The 14266-nt window shown below is 34.5% G+C and overlaps 1 protein-coding gene and 1 pseudogene across 23 annotated transcripts in view; both read right to left on the bottom strand.

Moving 5' to 3' along the window:
- The window catches only part of LCORL (ligand dependent nuclear receptor corepressor like), a 196543-nt gene that overhangs the window by 71900 nt on the left and 110377 nt on the right, over window positions 1–14266 (bottom strand). The window lies entirely within an intron of this gene.
- On the bottom strand, window positions 7128–10722 carry LOC309661215 (GTP-binding nuclear protein Ran pseudogene; annotated as a pseudogene). Its single transcript has one exon. The product of its transcript is annotated as a GTP-binding nuclear protein Ran pseudogene (transcript).

The following is a 14266-nucleotide window of genomic DNA, read 5'->3' as shown; positions in this document are numbered from 1 at the left end:
TTCAAAAAATTTAACACAAAAAATATAGTTCCCAACTTTCCTCATTATCTCCTTTACAGCTTTCTCCTCCCCAATCTCAGGTTGCAATCTAGGATTACACATTGTATACTTTTTGGTTTTTTTAACATCTTTATTGGAGTATAATTGCTTTACAATGGTATGTTAGCTTCTGCTTTATAACAAAGTGAATCAGTTATACATATACATATGTCCCCATATCTCTTCCCTCTTGCGACTCCCTCCCTCCCACCCTCCATCTCCCTCCCCTCTAGGTGGTCACAAAGCACTGAGCTGATCTCCCTGTGCTATGCAGCTGCTTCCCACTAGCTATCTATTTTACGTTTGGTAGTGTATATATGTCCATGCCACTCTCTCACTTTGTCACAGTTTACCCTTCCCCCTCCCCATATCCTCAAGTCCATTCTCTAGTAGGTCTGTGTCTTTATTCCTGTCTTACCCCTAGGTTCTTCATGACCTTTTTTTTTTTCTTTCTTAGATTCCATATTTTGTGTTAGCATACGGTATTTGTTTTTCTCTTTCTGACTTACTTCACTCTGTATAACAGACTTTAGGTCCATCCACCTCACTACAAATAACTCAATTTTGTTTCTTTTTATGGCTGAGTAATATTGGATTGTATATATGTGCCACATCTTCTTTATCCATTCATCTGCTGATGGACATTTAGTTGCTTCCATGTCCTGGCTATTGTAAATAGAGCTGAAATGGACATTTTGGTACATGACTCTTTTTGAATTATGGTTTTCTCAGGGTATATGCTCAGTAGTGGGATTGCTGGGTCGTATGGTAGTTCTGTTTTTAGTTTTTTAAGGAACCTCCATACTGTTCTCCATAGTGGCTGTATCAATTTACATTCCCACCAACTGTGCAAGAGTGTTCTCTTTTCTCCACACCCTCTCCAGCATTTATTGTTTCTGGATTTTTTGGAGATGGCTATTCTGACCGGTGTGAGACGATATCTCATTGTAGTTTTGATTTGCATTTCTCTAATGATTAATGATGTTGAGCATTCTTTCATGTGTTTGTTGGCAATCTGTATATCTTCTTTGGAGAAATGTCTATTTAGGTCTTCTGCCCATTTTTGGATTGGGTTGTTTGTTTTTTTGTTATTGAGCTGCATGAGCTGCTTGTAAATTTTGGAGATTAATCCTTTGTCAGTTGCTTCATTTGCAAATATTTTCTCCCATTCTGAGGGTTGTCTTTTGGTCTTGTTTATGGTTTCCTTTGCTGTGCAAAAGCTTTGACGTTTCATTAGGTCCCATTTGTTTATTTTTGTTTTTATTTCCATTTCTCTAGGAGCTGGGTCAAAAAGGATCTTGCTGTGATTTATGTCATAGAGTGTTCTGCCTATGTTTTCCTCTAAGAGTTTGATAGTGTCTGGCCTTATATTTAGGTCTTTAATCCATTTTGAGTTTATTTTTGTGTAAGGGAGTGTTCTAATTACATACTTTTACATGTACCTGTCCAGTTTTCCCAGCACCATTTATTGAAGAGGCTGTCTTTTCTCCACTGTATATTCTTGCCTCCTTTATCAAAGATAAGGTGACCACAGGTGCTTGGGTTTCTCTCTGGGCTTTCTATCCTGTTCCATTGATCTATATTTCTGTTTTTGTGCCAGTACCATACTGTCTTGATTACTGTAGCTTTGTAGTATAGTCTGAAGTCAGGGAGCCTGATCCCTCCAGCTCCATTTTTCGTTTTCAAGATTGCTTTGGCTATTCGGGGTCTTTTGTGTTTCCATACAAATTGTGAAATTTTTTGTTCTAGTTTTGTGAAAAATGCCAGTGGTAGTTTGATAGGGATTGCATTGAATCTGTAGATTGCTTTGGGTAGTAGAGTCATTTTCACAACATTGATTCTTCCAATCCAGGAACATGGTATATCACTCCATCTAGTTGTATCAACTTTAATTTCTTTCATCAGTGTCTTATAATTTTCTGCATACAGGTCTTTTGTCTCCTTAGGTAGGTTTATTCCTAGATATTTTATTCTTTTTGTTGCAATGGTAAATGGAGTGTTTTCTTAATTTCACTTTCAGATTTTTCATCATTAGTGTACAGGAATGCCAGAGATTTCTGTGCATTAATTTTGTATCCTGCTACTTTACCAAATTCATTGATTAGCTCTAGCAGTTTTCTGGTAGCATCTTTAGCATTCTCTATGTATAGTATCATGTCGTCTGCAAACAGTGACAGCTTTACTTCTTCTTTTCCAATTTGGATTCCTTTTATTTCTTTTTCTTCTCTGATTGCTGTGGCTAAAACTTCCAAAAGTATGTTGAATAATAGTGGTGAGAGTGGGCACAGGTTATTCATTTTTGACAGGAATAGTACATTGGTGATATGCCTTTTGTTTTATCATACCAGTTGGTCCCAGCATTAGTGATGTTGTTGATCACTAGCTGTAAGGTGGTATCCAACAGATATTGCCATTTTAGAGTTATCTTTTCTCCTTTGTAATTAGTAATCTATGGAGTAATACTTTAATGTGATTATCCTTTTCCCCAACAATCTTGTATTTACCCAATGTTTTTAGTATCGATTGATCAATTCCTGCCAGAAATAACTGGTACACTAGTGGTTACAAAAAAGTAATTTTCTTAATTCCATTATTCATTTTCTATTTTTCTGTAACATTCTTAAAAAATAAAAAAAAAGAAATGCCTTCTCTTCTGTGACCCTTACCTTTTATTTTTTGTTTGTTATTATCACTATGAACTCATAGACTGTCCCTTGTTATCCAATATGTCATGTATGACTTCATTATTCATTTTAATGCACAAATTATTCCACATTTGGCCAGTGGAAACCCCTTCATGCTGGTCCTTATATCCTTTTGATATACCTTCTGTTTTTGAGGACTTCCCTTTTTTTTTTGTATTTTCTTTTAGCATATAAAAAAATATTCCATATCCACTTTCTACTTTTCCTGTCCCTGACTTGGAATCAACCAACATTCCAAATACCCTATATTTCCTACTCGTGGTAGGGACTGTTATTTAGGCATCAAGGTCTGGATGATAAGTGTGGTCACTGCTACTGTGATGTCATTGCTTCTAGAATCTTACAGTAGGAAAAGTTAATAAATGCTAAATATATACATATTTAAATCATGAGTTCATACTGGGACCTCTATTACCATGGAGTTCTTCTTTTTCTTCCCCCGTTCCATATTTTTATTCCCTTCTCTTACAGTAAAAACTCACAAAATTACTATAGCAATACAACTATTGAAAAATGTTTATCCTTAAAATAACCCCACTGAGAGTACAGAGCACTATATTAGTTATTTGAATTAATTTTTCCTGTGTTCTGTATTATTGATATGATATAGTTAGGTTTATTTGCTTTTTTTGTTTGACGCAATCACAGGGCTTCCTCCCCCATCCTTGTTGATTTAATTTTATTTTAAAAATATGCACAAAATTAACGTCTCAAAACTCAAAACTATACAAGACCTAAAGAACGTTCACTTATTTTATCTTCCACTACTCCCAAAGTAACCAAATTTTATTAGTTTCTGATTTATGCTTTTGTGTTTTTTTGTATAAAAATAAGAAAATAGATTCATATATTCTTTCCTCTTCTTTCTTAAAAGTTAACATAGTATAGATCCCATTTTCTTCCTCTTGCTTTTTTCACTTAAAAGTATATACCAAGTTAATCTTTCTTACCAGTTCATAGAGATGTTCGTAAAAAAAATTTTTTTTAACTGAAGTATAGTTGATGTACAATATTAAATAATTTTCAGGTGTACAACAGTGATTTACAATTTTTAAAGATTATATTCCATTTATAGTTACTACAAAATACTGGCTATATTCCCTGTATTGTACAATATATCCTTGCAGCTTATTTATTTTATACACAATAGTTTGCACCTCTTAATCCCCAACCCCTATCTTGCTCCTTCCCCCTTTCCTCTCCACACTGATAACCACTAGTTTGTTCTCTATATCTGTGAGTCTGTTTTTTGTTATATTCACTAGTTTATTTTTTTAGATTCCACATTTAGGAGATATCATACAGTGTTTGTCTTTCTCTGTCTAACTTATTTCATAAGCATTATACCCTCCAAGTCCATCCATGTTGTTGCAAATTTCATTCTTTTTTATGGTTTAGTAGTCCATTGTACATATATGCAATATCTTCTTTATCCATTCATCTGTTGATGGACACTTAGGTCACTTTATTCTATTCTACAGCTCCATGGTAAGCCATTGTTTCTACCACGTGGTCAACCTGTCTCCTATGGGTGGGCATGTAAGTGATTTCAAACATTTTGCTATTATAAATAATGCTGCAATAAATAATTTTGTGCATTTCTATTCTCATGTTGTTAAACAAGTACCATCAGGTAAATTCTAAAAGGTGGGATTATTGAATCAAAGGGTAAATACACATGTAGTTTTAATAGATATTGCTTAATACTTCTTTGTCAGGAGTGTACATTTTGTACTTACCACTGCAATTGATGAAAGTGACTGTTACCTCATAGGTACCCTAACTGAGTGCTGTCAGGCTTTTGAATTTTTGCTAATCTAATAGAAGAGAAATGGTAACTCAGTATTGTTTTCATTTGCAGCTCTAGTATAAATTTAAGGGTCATTTAAATATCTTATTTTTCTGTGTGTAACACTCTGCTAACACCTTTTGTCCATTTTTGTATTAAGCGTTTGGCCCTATTTTTTTTCCCCCTATTAATTAAAAAAATCCCTTATATACTAGGAGATTAACTATTGTAATATACAATGCAAGTATGTTTCCCCAGTTTGCCTTTGTCTTTTAACTTTGACTATGGGACTTTCTTGCTAGACAAATTTCTATTTAATATAAATAAATCCTTTAAATGTAGTCAATATTTTATTTTATTGCATCTGGACTTTAAGTCATACAGAAAGCCTTTGCCCCCTATTCCAGGTTACAACAGAATTCACTGATATTTTCTCCTAGTATGTACATGGTTACATTATTTTGTGTTATATTGAAATCTCTTATCCAATTTGAAATTTATTCCAGCGTACATATGAGATATGGATCTGATTTTACCTTTTTCTGATTCGTTTTCCAATTATCCTAATATCAGTTATTATCCTAAAATCAGTCCATCATTTTCCCTGTGATTTGAAACACCACCTATGTCATATATCTATTTCTCTGGGTGTGTGGGTCTATTTCTCAATGAGTTTGTTTGCCCATTCAGGTAACAGTACTGCCATTTTAATTACAGAGGTTTTAATAACTGGAAGAGCCAGTACTAAATCTTTTCAAAAACCTATTCTTGCATATCTGTATTTCCATATGGTAGCTCCAAAGGGGTAGATGAAATTTCCTAAAGGAATCATATTAAATTTATATATTAATTTAGGGAAACCAAAATTGCTCATTTGTTTATTCCAAAGTATTTGTCTTTTTTTAACTACTGTAAATAGAATTATATCATCTGACTATGTGTACATAGCAAACACTGTTGCTTTAAATTTTGACACTGTACTATTTTTTTTTTTTTTGCTGCATTGGGTCTTTATTGCTGTGTGCGGGCTTCCTCTAGTTGCGGGGAGTGGGGGCTACTATTCATTATGGTGTGCACACTTCTCATTACAGTGGCTTCTCTTGTTGCAGAGCACCGGCTCTAGGTGCGTGGGCTTCAGTAGTTGCAACACGTGGGCTCAGTAGTTGCGACATGCAGGCCCTAAAGTGCACGGGCTTCAGTAGTTGTGGCACATGGGCTCAGTAGTTGCAGCGCACGGGCTCTGGGACATGTGAGCTTCAGCATTTGTGGCTCAAGGGCTCTAGAGTGCAGGCTCATTAGTTCTGGTGCATGCGCTTAGTTGTTCTGCGACATGTGGGATCTTCCCGGACCAAGGATTGAACCCGTGTCCCCTGCACTGGCACACGGGTTCTTTTTTTTTTTTTTTTTTTTTAAGAAGTGGATTTATTTAGAGAGAAACACACTCTACAGACAGAACGTGGGCCATCTCAGAAGGTGAGAAAGGCCGGGTTCTTTGTTTTTAATATAAATTTATTTATTTATTTTTAGCTGCGTTGGGTCTTCGTTGCTGTGCACAGGCTTCCTCTAGTTGTGGTGACATGGGGGCTACTCTTCGTTGCAATGCGCGGGCTTCTCAATGCAGTGGCTTCTCCTGTTGTGGAGCACAGGCTCTAGGCGTGCGGGCTTCCGTAGTTGTGGCTCACGGGCTCTAGAGTGCAGGCTCAGTAGTTGTGGCGCACGGGCTTAGTTGCTCCGCGGCATGTGGGATCTTCCCGGACCAGGGATCAAACCCATGTCCCCTGCACTGGCAGGCGGATTCTTAACCACTGCGCCACCAGGGAAATCCCTGTGCTAAATTCTTTTACTATTTGAGTTAGTTTTATTATCAATGCTCTTGGTCTTCTAATATCATTTGCAAACAGAACTAGTTGTATTTCTTCTTTTCCAATTCTTATGAATCTAAAACAGTTTTCTCTTATCTAATTGCACAAACCCAAACCTCCAACAAGATGTTGAATAGTGGGGACACAGGACAATCCTATCTTGTTCCAGTTTTAGTAGGAATGCTGTCAGTAGTGTCCACATTTTAAGCTGTATTTTAAAAACAGGAGTATATGTGTTTTATCAGGTTGAAGATACATGCATAAATTCCTTTTTTTACCAAATATATTTAGCAGGAACATGCTGAATTTTTCCAAAGACCTTTTGAACATCAGTAGAGATGAAGTACACTTTTTTGTTCTTCCTTAGGTTAACAGGTGATTTATGTTAATGGATTTCCTAAGACAGAACCACTGATCAATGCAACACTTGATCAATGATGTATTATTTTACTACAACACTGTAGAATTTTGTTTGATATTTTTGTATTGATATAAATAAGATTATTCTGTAGTCATGTGTGTGTATGTGTGTGAACTATATGAGATTTTTATCTAGATCAACATCATAGTCATTTAAAAAATAATTTGGGAACTTACTTTTTTATGTTCTGAAAGATTTTATGAAACATAGAGATTAGCTGATCTTAGAAAATTTGGTAAAATATAACTTTTAAACCTCCCGGCTTGGTGTTTTTGTTGGTTTCTTGATACATTTTTCTATTTCTTAAAAAAAAAAAAAAAACACACACACAAAAAAACGAATAACCTGTTTAAGTCTTCTAGCTCTTTGGAGACAGTTTTGGTAAACTGGATTTTCCTATTAATTTTATCCACTTCACCTAAGTTGTACAAAACAGAAACTATGACTTTTTAAATTTTCTGCTTCAATGATTATTTCCCCCTTATCATGTCTTCTACATCTCTGCTTTCTCCTTCTGTGCTAACCTCTCCCCTGTTCCCTGGCCAATTGGTTAACTAGTACTTTATTTCATGGCCTTTTCCAAAGAAAAATCTTTTTTTTCTATTTATTTTTTAGTCTTAATGTTTTTCTGTCTTCCACCTTAATAATTTTTGCTTTTATCTTTATTATTTCCTTCCTTGTTCATTATTCTGATTTACTTTGTTGAGGTTTTTTTTTTTTTTTTTTTTTTTTTCCGGAAGCGCCTAGTGGCTTGTGGGATCTTAGTTCCCTGACCAGAGATTGAACCCGTTCTCCCTGCAGTGGAAGAAGAGACTCCTAATCACTGGATTGCCAGGGAATTTCTATTTTGTGATTTTTTTTCCTAGTTTTTTTTGATGGGAATTTAACTTATTCTCATTCTGTAGTTTTTATTGATAAAAATATTAAAGGCCAAATCTTTTCCTAATCACTGTTTTAATTATATCCTCTAGATTCTTACATGTAGTTTTTTCATTATTAGTATATTTTAAAGAGATCCTATACTTTTTTTCTTCCCTTTCACACTAAAGTTGTTTAAAAGAATGTTTACATTGTAGGTGGATAGGACTTAATTTTTTGCTGTTGTTATTCATTTTTATCTTTATGGCATTATGATTTTTAAAAAAAGCTTTTTTTTGGGTATTGTTTCTACTTTATGAACTTCTCAGGATTTCTTTTTGACTTTGTATATAAATTGTTTGTGAATGTTCTATGTACACTTGAGAAAAAAGAATAGTTTATATTACCTGAGGATAGAGTTCAACTTATACCCATAAACTACCCCTTACTATTATTTTAGGGCTTCTACTATATATCCTTACTTATTTTATTTATTTATTTATTTTATTTGAAATACAACTTTATTCTGATTCTAAATGAAAAGAAATGGGAATGACAGTAACAAACAAGATTCCACCACTGAATACTGTGATGTGACTGTAGCAGTCTTATATTTGAAACTCAAGGAGGAAACAACTGTGTTCCAAAACACCTAAATATGCAGGTCCAAAAAAATGAACGTTTTTTTTTTTAACTGCCACATTCACTCCGAAGCTCATTCATCTCCTTCAGCATCCCAAAGATTAAGCACATGTTCTGCTTAGTTATATAATAAAGTGGCAAACACGCTGCACCACTGACATCACAGGACAGTTGCCTATAAAACTAGACTCCTGATGCTGGGCTCCAGCTTCACTTTCTCACAGGTCATCATCTTCATCCGGGAGGGCAGTTGTCTGAGTAGCCTCTAGATCGCGCTCGTACTGCGCTGCCAATGCTGGGTCCATGACCACCTCTGGCAGGGCGAGAGCAGGCATGGTGACGAACTCTCAGTTAGCGTCTCCGATCAGTTTTCTAGCAAGTCAGAGGAAGGGCTTTGCAAAGCTGTAGTTTCTTTGGCAGAAATGTCATAGTACTGAAGATTCTTCTTTCGGTGTAAGACAATTGACTTTGCCTTAACCCTTCTGTCCTTAATACCCACTTTGTTGCCACACAACACGATGGGGATGTTCTCACACACTCCTACCAGTTCTCTATGAACGTTCTTGTAAGTAACTCTCGATGTTACATCAAACGTTATAATGGCACACTGAGCTTGGATATAATAGCCATCTCTCAGTCCACCAAATTTCTCCTGACCAGCTGTATCCCATACATTGAACTGAATAGGTCCTCTGCTGGTATGGAACACAAGGGGATGGACCTCAACACCCAAGGTAGCTACATACTTCTTCTCAAATTCACCAGTCAGATGCCGTTTTACAAATGTAGTTTTACCAGTACCACCATCACCAACCAATACAAGTTTGAACTGAACTTGGGGTTCTCCTTGGGCAGCCATTGTTATGTTACTCCTCCCAGCCGCCTCCCACTGCCGCCGCTGGGACGTCCCGACCCCCGGCGCTGCGGCCCCCACCCTGGCCCCCTCCTTACTTATTTTAGATCCACTTTACCGATCTAGGACTGAAAGTAACATGTTAATACTCCTGAAGTGTTTGTCTTTTACTCTGAATTCTCTCAAGTTTCTGTTTTATGAAGTTCACTGCTATATTATTTGACACAAATATTAATAAATACTATTTATGAGTTAAGGCCCTTAACAAAGTTTTTTGTCCGCAAGACAACCAATGCAATTTGGTATGCAAGAGAAATATTTTGAGTACTTCACATTTAATTGTACAGAATATTTTTTAAAATGTCTAACCCAAGACTTAAATTTTCATAAATTAAAACAATTTTATTCCTTCATCAAGGGCACTCTTAAGTGTAATAGCCCTTTTTTTTTCACTACAATGTGTGTGGTGCTGAAGAACACAAGGACTACTAGGTATAGTTTAGTGCCACTGGTTTGACTCATGCTAGGGTACCAGTAATTTTAACCAACATTGCTCTTGCACCATCAGTTTTAAGGTCAACACAGCAAAAGTGGCAAATAACATCTTAGAATTTTTTTTTTAAAGTTTTGACCTTGCAGATTCCTTGAATGAGTCTTAGAGACCCAAGAGTTCCATGTATCACACTTGGAGAACCACCAAACTTAGTATATTTTTAACCCATAATAAACAGTACACTGGAAGGCAATACAGAAGAATGGTTGGAAATACATCATTGTAGTCAGATACACCTGGAATCAAATTTCAGCTCTGCTGATTACAGGCTGTATAACATTGCATAAGTTACTTTATAAGCCATAATTTCTTTATCTGTAAAGCAGTTTTACTAATAGTGTCTAAAGGAGTTGCTTCAAGGATTAAATGAACTAATGTATAGAGAGCGCTCACCCAGTGCTTATCACAAAGTCCTCAAAAAGCAGTAGCCTAATTACATAATTTTTATATAATGCAACTATTTTCTAACAATCCCTATCAGGAGAAAAAAATCAAAGACAATAATTTGGGAAATCTCCCTAGACCAAAAACTTTAAAAATGAGCAAAACACTTGAAGCATTAAATTCCTAGAATTTTAGGATGTAAAATTTCAGATACCAGCAAATTTTGACATTTTAACTTTAATAGCCTTTTTTAAAAAATTGACTTTTTAACTTTATCTTTTCTATTTTATCTTTGCATATTATTTCACAAGTTTTGGTGATATCTTCTTTGTCTGCCTTTCTCCTAACTATTTAGGGTTACTTTATTTTATTTTATTCATTTATTTTTGGCTGCGTTGGGTCTTCATTGCTGCATGTGGGCTTTCTCTAGTTGCGGTGACCAGGCGTTACTCTTTGTTGCGGTGCGCAGGCTTCTTATTGCGGTGGCTTCTCTTGTTGTGGAGCACGGGCTCTAGGTGCACGGGCTTCAGTAGTTGCAGCACATGGGCTCAGTAGTTGTGGTTCGCGGGCACTAGAGCACAGGCTCAGTAGTTGTGGCACATGGGCTTAGTTACTCTGCAGCTACCAACAGTGGGATCTTCCCAGACCAGGGCTCGAACCCGTGTCCCCTGCACTGGCAGGCAGATTCTTAACCACTGCGCCACCAGGGAAGTCCCTTAGCGTTACTTAAAAAAAAAAAACTCCTTCACTTAGATGCTCCGCTGACTTATTAAATTTCCAATCTTTTTCTTAATATAAAAATTTAAGGCTATAAATCTCCTTCTACCAAATCCTATAAGTCTTATAAGCTTTAAAATGTATTTTTAATATTATTTAGTGCCAAATATATTCTGATAGCCATTAGGATTCCTTCTTTATCCCATAAATTACTTAGAAATGTCATAATATTTCCATATGCATAAACTTATTCCTTTAAAGTTATCTTTTTTGTTACTGATTGCCATCTTAACTGAACTGTATCAAGAAATATGGTCTGTGTGATATCAGTTTTTACTTGTTGATAACTTCTTAATGGCACAAAATGCAGTCAGTTTTTATAAAATTTTGAGTATACTTGTAAAAATGTTTACAAGTTTTCGAAATTTGCAATGATTGGGTTTGGGGCTCTATGTATGCCCATTACCTCAAACTTATTAACTATGTTGTTCAAATCTTCTTTCTTCTCATTAACATTAGGTCTGTTGGACTTAACAAGATCTTAAACTCCCTGTCTATGATGTTCTCCTTGTATTTTTGATAATTTTTGCATCATATTTTAAGGCTGTGTTATTCTGACACACATATTCACAACTGTCATGGTTTTGTGGTGAAACAGTACCTTTTATCATGATATAAAAATCCAATTAATTTTGAATACTTCTGTCTTTATAAATCATTATGTTTGATGTTATACATTGTTATGCATATTTGGTCAGGCTTTTACTAGTGTGTATTTTTTTCCAGCCTTTCACATTTTCAAGGAGTCTTTTATAAAGAACATATAGGTGGATTTGAATTTTTAATCTACCTAATAATCGATGTCTTAATTGGAGAATTTGTACTACATCTATTTAAATAACTAGTATTTCTATTTATTCCTATTTTTTGCTTTTACAGGTCCCAATTTTTCTTTTGAAAAAAATTTTCCATGTATTTTCCCTCTTCTACTGGTTTGAAACCAGTATCTCTAGAGCTATTCTTTCATCACTTAGCCCCAAAATTTTCAGATGCATTATTCTTCCTTGTCAAGGAAAGTCTGAAGTTAATAAATATATTTGCTCTATTAAAAAGGGCTGTACAATGCTTTAATTCCACTCATACCACTCTAGGCTTACATGCTCTTGTTTTCAGGTATTAACGGGATTTATTAATCCCACAAGTAGCTATTATTTTTATTATTTTATGCAATCAGTTTTTCTTTAGATTTACTTCAATGTTTACCAATTCGTACTTTCATTCCTCCTTGCATTTCAGACTTTCTTTTCAAGATTGTTTTATTTCTTCCTCAAGTATAACCCTCAGAGGGTTTTTTGGTTTTGTTTTTGTTTTAAGTCTATTGGAGGTAAAGTTTCTGTTTTCCGTTTTTTTAATCTGCAAACAAATTTGTTTCTTGAAAGAGCTTTTACCAGATCCTAAGTTGATAGTCAGTTTCTTTTGTAGGAGTCCATTTCTGCTTAGAAAGCAGCTGTCAGTCTGTTATTCAACTGTAAGTAATCAGTCCTGTACTTCTGGTTGTTATCAACATTTTCTCTTGCTCTGCAGTCTTCAACTAAGTCTGATGTGAATTTATTTTCACTCATCCTGTTAGGTAACACTAGGATCCCTGAATATGATTCATGTCTTTCATAAATTCTAGAAAATTCTCTGGTAGTATCGCTTTAAATATTGCCTCTCTTAAATTCTATTTATAATCCCCACCTTAAATTCTGATTAGACACACAATACCTCATTTCACTATATTTTTCATGTCTCTTAGCATCTTTCAAATTTTTCATTTTGTTGCTGCATTTTTTGTGACTTCTTCAACCTTCCCAATTATCAATGACCCTCCCAAATGTAATTGGTTGTTTAAAACTTTCATTATGTTTTAAAATTCCATTATTGTATTTTTAATTTTTAGACATTCTATTTGGTTATTTTTTATACATGGTGGGTAGTTTATGATAGTCTCTAGCTTTTACTCATGCTTTTAATGTTAAACTTCATATTTCTTTAAATAGATTAAAACATACCCTTTTTATATTCTTATCTTTTAATTAAAAAATCCAGTCTTTGAAGGTTGGTTCTGGTTCTTTATTATTTCTGCCAACAATTATAAACTGTTTGCTTATGTGTTTTATGATTTATTTTATTATGGGGGGAATGAATTCATTTTTTAAAGAACTTTATATTTGGGACTATTTTGAAAACAAAGATGATTAAAAAAATTTTTTCTATTGTGGTAAAATACACATAACATAAAATTTACCATCTTAACCATTTTAAGTGTATAGTTTAGTTCAGTGGTATTATATACATTTATAATGTTGTGCAACCTTCACCACAATCCATCTCCATAACTTTTCATCTTATAAAACTGAAACTATACCCATTAAACAATAATCTCTCATCCCCCTCCACTCACAGCAACCACAATTCTACTTTCTGTCTCTATGATTTTGACTACTCCAACTACCTCATATATAAGTGGAATCACACTGCATTTTTCATTTTGTGACTGGTTTATTTCACTTACTGTAATATCCTCAAGGTTCCTCCACGTTGAAGCATATGTCAGAATTTTCCCCCTTTTAAGGGTGACTAATATTCCATTGTATATATACACTACATTTTGCTTATCTATTCTTCTGTCCATGGACAACTGGGTTGCTTCCAATGCAAGATGATTTTAAATTAAATTCTAGATTTTTGAATTAGTTTGAACTCAGATTCTTATTAAACCCTGTGGCAAGTAGTCAATGGCTAAATACTACCAGGGGAGATTTTCTCCTTTTGGATACAGATATATATTCTTGCTCTCTATTTTAAGTTTTGATTTTTAATCTAGGATTTTTCATTGTTTCTTTAATGAGAGTTTCATATTTCTAATCATCTGTATTTCCAGAATCAAGAAACCAAATCTTCCTTGGTTATAAAATTCTTTGTCATTTCAAAAATAAATACTTCTTTAACAATTCATTTAAAAAACAAATTATTCATATGCCTTACGTTTAAAAGATATAATTCATGTAAACATACAGAATTATCTCTTTAGACAGTTTAAATATACTAAGGTGATTTATGTTATCTACCTTCAATAACCTTTGAAGCTTAATGATGTAGTTGAGGCATTTAAACTTCCTAGGGGAACATTCTGAGCAGCTCTAACTCTGTGGAAAAATTTTAAGTCTAAATGTAGAATAATAAGCAAAAGAGCAAATGATTTTTCAATGTTGTCATATCTCATGACAATTCCTGGAGCTTTAGTGTTGAATTCTCATAGGAAAGGGTAGAGTTGGTTAAATCCCCACAGTAAAACTCTCTTTGGGGCAGAGTTACTCATCCTGACAAAAAGCACCTCTTTGTTATCTTTGTGATATGCCTCTATGTTTCAACATTAAGTAAGATCTGAAAAGCCTATG

This window comes from Balaenoptera physalus, assembly GCF_965194825.1.
Source record: "Balaenoptera physalus genome assembly, chromosome: 5".
NCBI classification, from domain to species: domain Eukaryota; kingdom Metazoa; phylum Chordata; class Mammalia; order Artiodactyla; family Balaenopteridae; genus Balaenoptera; species Balaenoptera physalus.
Note: the sequence above shows the minus strand (reverse complement) of the source record. Positions and strands in the feature narration are given on the sequence as shown.